This window comes from Octopus bimaculoides, unplaced genomic scaffold (genome assembly GCF_001194135.2).
Source record: "Octopus bimaculoides isolate UCB-OBI-ISO-001 unplaced genomic scaffold, ASM119413v2 Scaffold_181030, whole genome shotgun sequence".
NCBI lineage: Eukaryota > Metazoa > Mollusca > Cephalopoda > Octopoda > Octopodidae > Octopus > Octopus bimaculoides.
This window is the reverse complement of record NW_026439423.1, coordinates 9825-21473: the sequence shown is the minus strand read 5'-3', so window position 1 is coordinate 21473 and position 11649 is coordinate 9825. Positions and strand designations below refer to the sequence as shown.

General features: G+C 38.6%; 1 protein-coding gene across 2 annotated transcripts in view; it reads right to left on the bottom strand.

Moving 5' to 3' along the window:
- Nucleotides 1–7694, bottom strand: part of LOC106881960 (uncharacterized) — a 21090-nt gene extending 13396 nt beyond the window's left edge. The window contains exon 1 of one of the 2 annotated variants that reach the window (XM_014932493.2): nt 7519–7694. The gene's annotated coding sequence lies outside the window, so the exon portion shown is untranslated. The remainder of the gene's footprint in view (nt 1–7518) is intronic. The other variant, XM_014932492.2, reaches the window with a different exon arrangement.
- Between the last annotated feature and the right edge of the window lie 3955 nt (nt 7695–11649).

Sequence of the window (11649 nt, the reverse complement as noted above, 5' to 3'; positions counted from 1 at the left end):
GGGGGGGGGGGGACGAACATTTTCAGGGATACGAACGGGTCCTTCACGAAATATTTACCTATTTGTAACATTTTTATAAAAATAAAACCGGAAAATTTAACAAAACCAACATTCAAGACAGGAAGTAAATATATATATTTAACCAAGTAACATTCTTAGGGTTACAGCCGTTTCGCAACTTTTTCTGATTAGTATTAATATCAGCGTAGAACAAATGCTTAAATGTGTCCTGCATTATACAACTGTACATTCACAAATTGACGCAAATAAAGAAATCTCGCTCATCAGATCACCAATGGTTACACCAACTATTCAACTATGCACATCATATACCACTCCCATCACGGATGATCTTACCAATCTTGCGTGAAACCGATTAGCTAAGATCAGCCGTGATTGTTATATAACACTGTACATTTTGGATTATATATATATACACACACACATAGGAAAAGATTATTTATCCATAAACGGCTATTGAATCTAAAACATGTTTCTACGTAGTTTAAAATATAAAAACCAGTTAAGTGGACAACACATCTGTCGCCCTACATTTTAAAAATAGAATTTTTAAAGATTTTCTGAAACACCGAGCTTTTCATAATTTCTGACAGACAATACACAATAGATTCCCGATATATTTTCAAGTCAGTAAATAAAACTTTTTCATAACTTCACACGTGAGGGTGCGTCAGCAAATTTTACGACTTGTGTTTTATCACAAAAATCAAAGATTTAACTACGCATGAAGTATACAGCTGCACACACACACACAAGCACGTGCCTGCCATTGGATTACGGCTACGCTGGAGCACTACTCTGGGGGTTTAGCGGAACCGGCTAGCGTTAGGATTATCAATCCCGAAAGGCGAAAGGCCAGCTCCACGTCGGGTGAATTCGAACCCGGAACAAAGACAAACGAAACGTCAGTAAGTATTTTGTACAACGTACAAACGATTCTGCCGACTCACTGCCTTAATAATTTTAATTCTGGCGAAAGGCCACCATTTTAAAATTGGAGGGGGGAGAGGGGCTGCCGGCCACAGCGGAATTTGAACTCAGAACGGAAAGACAGACGAAATGCCACTAAGTATAATAACTTTTTCTACAGGGGGGGGGGGTACAAGGGCCTGAAATTTAGGGGAAGGGGGTAGTGGATTACCATTGACCCCAGTGAGTAAATCAGACAGACGGGCAGAGTGAAAAAAGACCAATACTTTATCGGTCTCAAAAGGAACGAAAGGCCAAATCGACTGTGATGCGATCTGAACTTAGAGTATATAGAGCTGGAACGATTACCATGGATCAAAATCCGATGCTCTAATGATTATGAATTATCATTTAGAAGTCATCACCATTCCATGCACCAGTCGGACAAAGATTTTCAACGGTCATATTCCCTTCGTGTAATCCTCAGCTGTTTTTAAGGCAACATACTCCTTGGCCAGGCCAACCAAAAACCACCCACAAAGCTTTGGTCAGCTTGAAGCAATAGAAGGCACTTGTGCAAAATGCTCCACAGTGGGGTCGAACCTGAAACCAGGCTTGATAAAAAGCACTATATGTAACCACACAGCTACATCTTCACCTATATCTGCAGCCAACATAAAGAATTGGTTGCTATCCAAAAATAACCTGGCGATTAATATTCCGTTGGAAACCGGATATTTTAAAACACCAAAGATCTGAAGGATTAAACAGGTTTCAATAAATACTATCTGGCAGATAATATCCTAAATAAATAGTAGATCTATTTAAGCATTTTATACCACATATATACATGCACAGGTAACAACCCGAATCTTTATTTTCTTCTTTTTTTTTTAAAAGATTATTAATAAAGACGTTAGCATCTTTCAAAGTCGTGTAATTTTAGATAATCTGAAACCTCCATTGCCAACATAGTGGAAGTCGTAATTATCTGCTTTGGAGACAGCACACATACAAGGATAAAAAAAAACAAAGGACCCTGATGTGTTGGGGTCTTAATTATGAATATATAAAAAAAACAAAAAAACAAACAAACAATTCTTAATCAAGTAACACAGTGATCAATGACCTTCAGACTAATTTTATCTTATTTTCAGAAACAGCTTATACCCAACTAAAGTTTTGTGTCCATTTTATTCAAAGATATTACGGTATAGTTTAAGATTGGCTACTTATTTTCAGGAGATCAAGAAACCATATAAAGATTTTATCTCCACTGTCTTATCCTGGAGTGCATGCACTGTTCCCATTAACAAGTAAGTACAACTTCACATATGTTGGCGATGGAAGCTTCTAATTGGCTAACATGTGACATTTTTATTAACTTCTGAGGGCAGTTCTCACCAACTAAAACTACATGAATGCAGAAAATTATATATGCCTCTTACTGTTTATATCTAATAATGTCCTTGAAGAAGAAACAGAGTGTAGCAGGTTTGTGACGGTGGATACTGAAGCTTGTCTCGTAAGCGAATTTCAATCAGATCATGTTTCTGCTTGCTATCACGTATGGTAGTGGATTTTGCTACTCAAACAGTTTAGCATTTTAAACCAGCCACACCAGGCCCAGATGATCCACTTGTTTTATGTACAAACCAGCCAGATCTGGTTTCTCACACCTAACCAACAATGTCATTCTAAAAAGCAATCATATGAACAAAATCTTGAAGCTACAAGATTAGGCAGGATTAATTCAAGACAATGCAAATACATAAGCATCACATTTAATCAGAAAGGGTTAAGCAACTGGGCTATACGGCCCTCTTTGATGCCCCCAGACCTGCAGGAGAACCTGATCGTCCTCATGACAGCAGACACCAAACAGCAGCCAAGATTTGTTTCCTTTGGCTACGGATGAAACATCCCAGCCATCCAAAGGCCTCCAAGCTCTTTGCCGACCCTAAAATACAAAGGAAGCAGCCACATTCAACAACAAACAAGCTAGCTCCAAATCACTGGGATTGGCAGCTAGAGCCACAAGCACAATGTGCTTTTTTTTTTTTTACACTTCCAGTGTCAGATATGGAATCTGCCATTGTCTGGTGCTGCCAACAAGTCTGAAAGAGAAATGAGAAAGTTAAAACTTTGACATGTCTTGGAAACATTTTGTGAGATCGGCTTCCATTTAAGGCTTGCTAAAAATCTTCACAAACGCCTGATGCATTGCAATGATGTGTATACATATATATATACACTTATTTACAATCAACAAGGTGGCTAGAATTGAATATAAATTTATTTTCAAGCTGTTCTTAGAACTTCCACCTTTAGCTATGTCTATATATCATTGTCCTACATTATAAGCAATATTGGGAAAATGGCATTTTCTCTCCCTTCATACCTTTACAAAAAATAACTAACATGGATTGGTTCAGTTTCCTCAGAACTTTCAGAAAAATGGGTTATTTTTGTTTTTTTTAATGAAATTTCCTACAAATGTCTATTTTATGGTATAGATTATAAATTCTGACGTGACTAATCTAAACAATGAAAGATATTTGTGGAAATTTTCATAAAGTTATCGAGGAAGAGACGAGACGAGTGAATTTTTCCGCAACTCCCCTCCCGATCATCGGAAAAATGCTTTTACATAAATTCTCATCTACATCATCCTAAAAGGTTTTCCGTAGAAATTTTTTGAAATAAAGTTACGGAGGGCGTATGCCATACCCTTTTAATATATCCTATTATTTTCTAATATTAGAGGCCCACGATTCGATCTGAACCCGCACTCGAAGCGAAAGAAACAGAGTAGCTTGTCCCAGTGAGCTGTGGGGATTAAGACCCCCACCCCCACCTCACCTGCAATCACGTGTTAGCAATTTCCAATGGCTTCCATGCTACACGGAAAATAATGCCGGAGGAGGGGGGACACGGTTCCACGTTACAGCAAAATCCTTTTTTTTTTTTCTTCCCCAAATAAATCAACGCTTCCGTAACTCAAAGATTCTGTCCTATTTCACCCGGCATTTTTACCAGCCAGCTCCTTTAATAAAACCCTTCCAACGCACGTGTTTATTACAGAAATCACATCGTAATCTACATCTAATAGATACCCACCTAATGCTTCGATTTATTGCCAATAATTATATCTTAACACCTATCTGCAACATTTAGGCACGGTAGTAACGAAAGAAGGTCCCTAACTGATCCCATTTCATCATTTTCACCCTTCCTCAATTTTTTTGAACAAGCTTAATTCACATTAGATTAATGCTTAAATCTCTGTGTAGAGCAGTGCGCTCCGCAACCGGAATATAATTTCTCCCCAAGTGTGCCGCTGAATTTAGAAGACAAATTTAAGTGTACCGCAAGTGAGAATCGTTTGCGGAGCACTTGCCTTGATCACCAGCGACGGTTTGAAATCTTTCATGGCGGGTTCTAATCGAAGCGCGAACACACAATAAAATCCAGTAAATTCAAATATAAGTACAACGAATTTAATCCGCATTGGATTAATAGTTAAATCTGTTAGTTTGGATACCCACCACCACCACCAACGAATAGGCGATCTAATTCTTTTGAAACTGGCAATCGATCGATATTGGTCTTTCACTTTGCTGAGACCAATACCGATTGATTGCCTTCAAACCTTTAAAAGGCTGGCTCTAATCGACCGTAACATTTATCTAATGAGTGGTAGGGTGAGCAAAAATACTTAGATTAGAAGATAAGCATGATTTAGAGGAACCCGCAAAAATAGCCGTACATAAAGCTTCTGATGGAAATGGGGCAAGGGGTGAACCACAACCAGGAAATTCACCACGGTGTAGCACAGCGGTTCTCGATCGGGATTCGTAGATTTTTAAATTGGGAATCAACAATATTCCTTAAGGGGGTCTCTGAAAAAAATCTGCTTTAGAAGTATATTGCAAGAAACCTACACAAGTTAACGTGCGAAAAACAAAATAGGAATTTCGAAAGCAGTTTCTACAAAGCTAAACTTTATCAAATAATTAAGAGGGATCCATCAGAAAAAAAATAATCTAAAGGGTCCATAGATTAGTTGAGAACCCCTGGTTTAAGGCGTTAAATGTGTAGTTTAATTTTTTTAATGCTTTAAGCAGGTACACACACACAGCTCATAGTCCCCTTTATTACTTAGGCAGGGATTTGACAACCCAAGAAATCTACCAGCATTTTTTTTTTCTTTATTGGAAAAAAATAAAAGATCTCTAAAAAGTCAACGAAGGCTGCTGTTTGCTTTATATGATTGATATATATAGCAGATCGATCACCGGTCAATTCCTGTAAACAGAGATTGACGTTTTAAAATATGAAAAAATTCGTCATCTGTGTCATAAAAATCAATAAAAGGGTGTGTGAAGAAAAATAAACCGAGGGGGGAAATTTTTTTATTTAAAGATATTTTGAAAATAGCAATAAAATTTTTATATTGCTTAAGAATATAAAAAAAAAATTGGGACGCTAAAAGTCAATAGCGCATATATTATATACATATATATCGATCTCAGTACATCACTAAGTGCCTTTAGTTCATCGATTCCGAGGGAAAAGATTTCAACAAGATTTGAACTCCCGAGTAATGAACAGGAAAAATAAAGCAACGTATTTGTTGCAACGCTCTTATGGCGATTTACCTCTCATTTTGTAAATAATTTAAACTTACACACACATGTATAGTTAGTAAAATTAAGCAATCTAAAGAAATATAATTTGCATTAATAATATCATGAATGCATTTATATCCTATGTAGTGTTGAAACGAACGTAATTATAAAGAATTAAATTTTATATACATGAAAACAATCCCTACCTCTAGAACTTCTTTTCTCATATATCTAATCTTCCACCTATTTCAATGGATTGCGAGCCATGGTAGGGAACAGCCTTCAAGCATTTTAGCTGAGCAAAAAGGACCCCAGGACTTTCGCCGCCTCAATAAAAAGGCAAAAGCGGAATTCAGGTTTAAGCACCACATATAAACCTCTCATAGCTTTTGTGTTGGGGGTGAATTTCCACAAAATTATTGTTTATTTGTGTGCTACACCCAAGAATTTATACGATTATGAGAAAATAAAAATATTTTTTCTCCCACCCCACCTGCCAAATCTTTAACCTACATCGATCAATGCCGAGATTTATCCAGATAGATAAGTGATTGATCAGGGCCTCTAAAAGGCATCAGTGCTTTTTTTTTTTAATCCTTTCATCTTCAATATAAATAAAATGTATACATTTCGTTCATGTATTAAGGACCACTAAAAGTTAGCAGTGCAGCTTTCTCCCATTTCTCTGTTTCAATAAAATAAGCCCTTCCTTGAACAAAGCATCTAGTATACATTATATATTTCTAGTTTCCCCGATGACAGTTTAATCATTTACACAGAGTAAATTCTGAAAATTAAAAATGGTTAAACAAAAAAGAAATGATATACAGAAATCTACGCAGAGTACCTAGAATATCTTCAATCTGTTACTTGAATTTTGTATATAATAAATAAAGGACACAAAATCAGGGCCTCTGAAGGTCAGCATCGACTCCACTAAACAATAATACATATGCACATGCGTAACAGTGGGACCTCTAAAAGTTAACAGTGCCGCCATATATCACGATATACGCACATAACGTACAAAGTGGGACAGCTAAAAAACAATAGAGCCTACATATGTCCCACGAATGAAATGGAAAAATGAAATGTACATTTCTATATATATATATATGTATATGTATATATGTTGATAATCTGTTCATGGGATGAACAGATTTCCTAATGAAACAACTGGGATTACAGATTTGATTTTAAAATAATATTTACCATTAACCCCTAACATGGTTTTATATACACACAACTGCTACAAACAATATATAAATTACATATGTATATATATATACACACAAATATATATATACACGCACATATATATATATATATACACACACAAAAAATAGGAGCGCTACAAGAATAGTATATACACACATATATATATATATATATATATACATATACGCACATTTATATTGTGTGCACATAATAAGCGGGATGGCTAAGACAATTATGGCTGTTAATTATATGGAATCTTCATTTTCTTGTAGGCTAAAAATGATCTCAATTAGTCGTTTCTAAGAATAAATTAGTATATTTCTCGACATGAACTGAAAGATCGTAGCCTCGACCTATCGATCGCCGTTGAATGCCGGTTAAACGTGAGGCATTTAAATTGGGGGGAAAAAAAGTGATTACAAAAAATACATGGAAGATCTGGAAAAAAAGGTGTTGGAATTATATAAAGGTGTTAATAAATGTGTGAGGAATGTTTTGGATGTGTTTTTGGTGAGGTTTCATTGAAATATTTGGTGGAAATCCTGAAACGAAAGTGAGAAAGAACAAACAGAAGACATAAAAACCAAGATGGCGAGAAAATGGGAGAAGATGGGAGAAAAAATGGCTTTCGTCGTTTGGAAGAGGAAAAGAGGCGGAAAATATGGAGAAACGGATTGGGGATTTCATTGAAAATTAGAGAAGAGGAAATGGAGAATCGAATAAAATGATTTTGAATTACCTCGGCTGTAAATTGAACCGGACAAACGGGGGTGGAAAAAAAAAACTATGGTGAATAAACAGCGCGGCCGACACTAAGATCAACCAAAGTAGAACACCGCTTACGGGGGAAAGGACGACCGGGCAAGAAAGACACAAGCACGCATGCGCTAATAAGACCTCACAGCCAATCGCGTTACACCTTACACATTCGAGCGTTAGCTTACACTTTGTTTTCTTTCTCCCTTTTCTTTTCTTTCTTTCACTCTCTCACTCTTACTCTTTTTCTTCCTATTCTCTCTCTCTCTCTGTTCTTCCTTCCTCTCTCTCTCTCTTTTACTTTTCCTCCTTTATCTCTCTTACTCTTTCTCCCTATCTATTTTCATATTTCTTTCTCTTTTACTTTCCCCTGATTAAACGCTCTTTTCTTTCTTTCATTCTCTCTCTCTCACACTTTCTCTTTCTTTTCCCTCTATCTCTTTTCTTCCTCTCTCTTTTACTTTTCCCCCTTTATCTCTCTTACTCTTTCTCCCTATCTATTTTTATATTTCCCTCTCTCTTTTCCCGTCTCTCTCTCTTTCTTTCACTTTCTCTTCTCTCCCACTTTTACTTTCTCCTACTTAATCTCTGTCTATCTTTACCTGTCCTTCCCTCTCTTTGTCTCTCTTTGTCTTCGTCTAATTTCTTTCTCTCCTTCTCTCCATCTCTTTCTACTCTCTATTACTCCCTCTCTCTTCTTCTAATAACACTTTGCTTACTCTTTACATACTCCTACTCCTCTTCCCTTTCCTCCTTCTCTCATTATGTTCCCTCTCGCCTCCTCCCCCTCATCTCATAAATTTACGTCATTTCTTTCACCCTCTCTCTTCTTCCCTTTCCCTCTTGTTTATCTCCTACTCCTCTTCCTTTTACTCATTCTTATTACTCTTTTTATATTTCCTCCTCACCCTTCCCTTTCTTCTTTTTTATGATTTGTTTCCTCTTACTCTTACTCCTCCCTTTTTCTTCTCTTTCTCTCTCTCTCTCTCTCCTTTTTTCTGTTTCGTTTTCCTTCTCCTGCCCACTCCCTCACTCTCTACTTATATTCTTTCTCTTCCTCCTTATTTTTCTCTTTCTCCCTCCTGCCCATCCTCCTCCTCCTCCTTTTCTCTCCCTTTTTCTTTTTCTCCTTTTCCTTCTCCTCTCTTCCCTCTCCCTTCTTTACTCAGTTCTTTATCTCTTCTCCCCTTTATCTCTCCTCCTGTTTCTCTTCCTACCTCCTCATACTCCTACTCCGTCTTCCTTAAGCTTCTCCTCCTCCTCCTCCTTTCGCCTTTCTCCTTCTTCTTTCACCGTCTGCTCCCTTCCTTCACCCTCCTCCTCCTTCCTTCTTGAACCTCTACTTCAGCTTCGAGTCCTCCTCCCACGACTCCCCCCTCATATTCCTTTTTCTTCATTGTTCTTCCGTCACCGATTCTCCTCCTCCTCCTCCTTCACTTCCTTCATAGTTCTCTATTCTTTCCCTTCCCCTTCTTTGTTCTTCTCTTGATGCTGCTACTCTCCTCCTCCCTTTATTCTCCTACTGTGTTTCTCCTCCCGCTTTCCCTCCTTTATCTCCAACTGCTTCTCTTCTTTTTCCCTCCTCCTTTATTCTTTTACCATCTCTAATAACGCACCTCCCTCACTACACAGTCTTTACTCTCACCATCCCCTCACGCTACATACCACTCTTTCTCTCGTTCTCACTCTCTCGTTTTCTGTCCTTTCTTCTTCCTCTTTCACACTTCCTATCTCTCTCTCTCCCCCCTCTCTCTCACCTTCTACTGTTTCCTTTTCCTTTCTTCCCAGCAGTACTTTTATCTCCTTATTCTTTGTTTCTTTTCCCCCTTTTTCTCACTACTCCCCCTCTCTTAACTCTCACTCTCTCTTCTCCTTACTCTACTCTTTCATAGCTCTCTGTCCTTGTTCGTAAATCTATCTATCTATCTATCCATGTTTCTATCTAGCTATCTATTTGTCTGTTTCTCTCTCTCTCTACCTATCTCTGTATCTATCTATCTATCCATCTATCTATCTATCTACCTACCTATCTCTCTATCTATCTATCTATGTCTGTCTGTCTGTTTGTCAGTCTGTCAATGTGTCTGTTTCTCTCTCTCTCTCTCTCTCTCTCTCTCTCTAGCTAGCTAGCTAGCTATTTGTCTACCTACCTACCTACCTATCTATCTATCTATCTATCTATCGGTCTGTCTGTCTGATGTACGAGCTTTATTTGTCATATGCCAGACTTGTTTGGGGATCTCTTGGCAACTGGCAACAAAACGGGAGTATCCCTAGTTTTGTGAACCGAGGAGTGGTGACACGGCTAAAGAAAGACCCCAAACAAAGGGAACAATATAGATAATGTTCGACCCATTACCCTGCTCAACACAGATTTTAAAATTTTGGCCAAAGTGATAGGCATGGGGTTGGCCCTTGTCATCAGGAAGCTGGTTGACAAGGCGCCAACATGCGCCGTTCTGGGTAGAACTATGCCTGACAACCTCCACCTCATGTGCTATGTCATGGACAGGGTAGTTAAGGAACCTGGTATGGGTGGGGTGCTGATCAATTTGGAGCAATCAAAAGCTTTCAATAAGGTTGACCATTGATAATTCGCGGGTGCCCTCAACGCGGCTGGTTTCGGTCCCGTCTTCCATGGTTGGATCACTGCTTTATACAGCAGCATTCGCTCAGTAGTTCGAGTGAATGAGATCTGTCCAAACATTTCAACGTCATTCGTTCGGGCCGTCAAGGATGTCCCTGCTTGTCACTTCTGTATGTATTGACTCTGGAGCCACTACTACGGAAGCCGGTGACGCCGAAGCGGCATCCCATGAGAACCGGGATGCAAGACAAGCGTGTCTGCATATGCGGACGATGTCACCATCAGTGCCAAGCCTCAGGAATATCGACCTGGTTGGCGAGACACTAAGAGAATGCAAAACAGTAACGGGAGCAAAAGTTAACCAGGAAAAGTCAGTGGGTTTGCGGCTCGGCACCTGGAGAAACACTAATTTTATTCAAGGGAAAAGATCCCATTACACCGCTAGAACGTGTTGTTTACATTCCATAGCAGTAATTGTTTTCATCTCAATAGAGGTCAGTGATTAGTTGAAACTACCGAAATACAACAACTTTAACATGAAATAACTTCGAATATAAACATTTTTCTCTGTTCTATAAGACAAAATATACAAGTATGCGAAGTTTGAAAGTGTTTCGGTAGAAAACACACTAAATAAAAACTAAATAAAAAGTGGCACCTGCCGAATCAGAAAGATTCACAATTTTTAATCTTTTTGATACCAACCCAACTGAAACCGCCTCTGGGTCTGTAGTACAAATGTCTTGTTTTCATAAGATCTGAATTAAAATCTTCCACCAAACCTTAGTCAACATGGAGGGAAGACACACAAATACATACATATATATATATATGATGGGCTTTTAGTTTCTGTCTACCAAATCCACTCACAAGGCTTTGGTCAGCTCGAGGCTATAGTAGAAGACACTTGCCCAAGGTGCCATGCAGTGGGACTGAACCTGGAACCATATAGTTGGGAAGCAAGCTTCTTACCACACAGCCACTCCTGTGCCTGAAGGGATTTTCTCAAACAAATTGACCCAAGGGCTTATTTTTAAAGCCTAGTACTTATTCTATCGGTCTCTTTTGCCGAACTGTTAAGTTACGGGGATGTAAACAGAGCAACACTGGTTGTCAAGCGGTGATGGGGGAACAAACACAGACACATAATCATCGTCATCATCGTTTAGCATCCATGCTGGCATAAGACCAACAGTGGGAGAGGAACAAATGGGCCCAAGAACTAAATTGGGCTTCAGTTGGGCATGATTTCATATGTCTGGAAGCCATTCCTAATGCCAACCACTTCAGAAAAAAGATGGAGTGAGAAAGGCAGACATAAGTAAAGAAAGAAAGAGAAAAAGGGAAAGAAGGAAAGGGAGACAGAGAAAGAGTATGAGAGAGGGAGACAGAGTAAGAGGGTGAGAGAGGGAGAGAGAGAGAGAGAGAGAGAGAGGGAGAGGGAGAGATTATCCTTCTTTTGCTCTATATTTTCTCTCATCCAGTTAAAGTACATATCGCTGCCTGCTTGACATATGTGTATGTGTG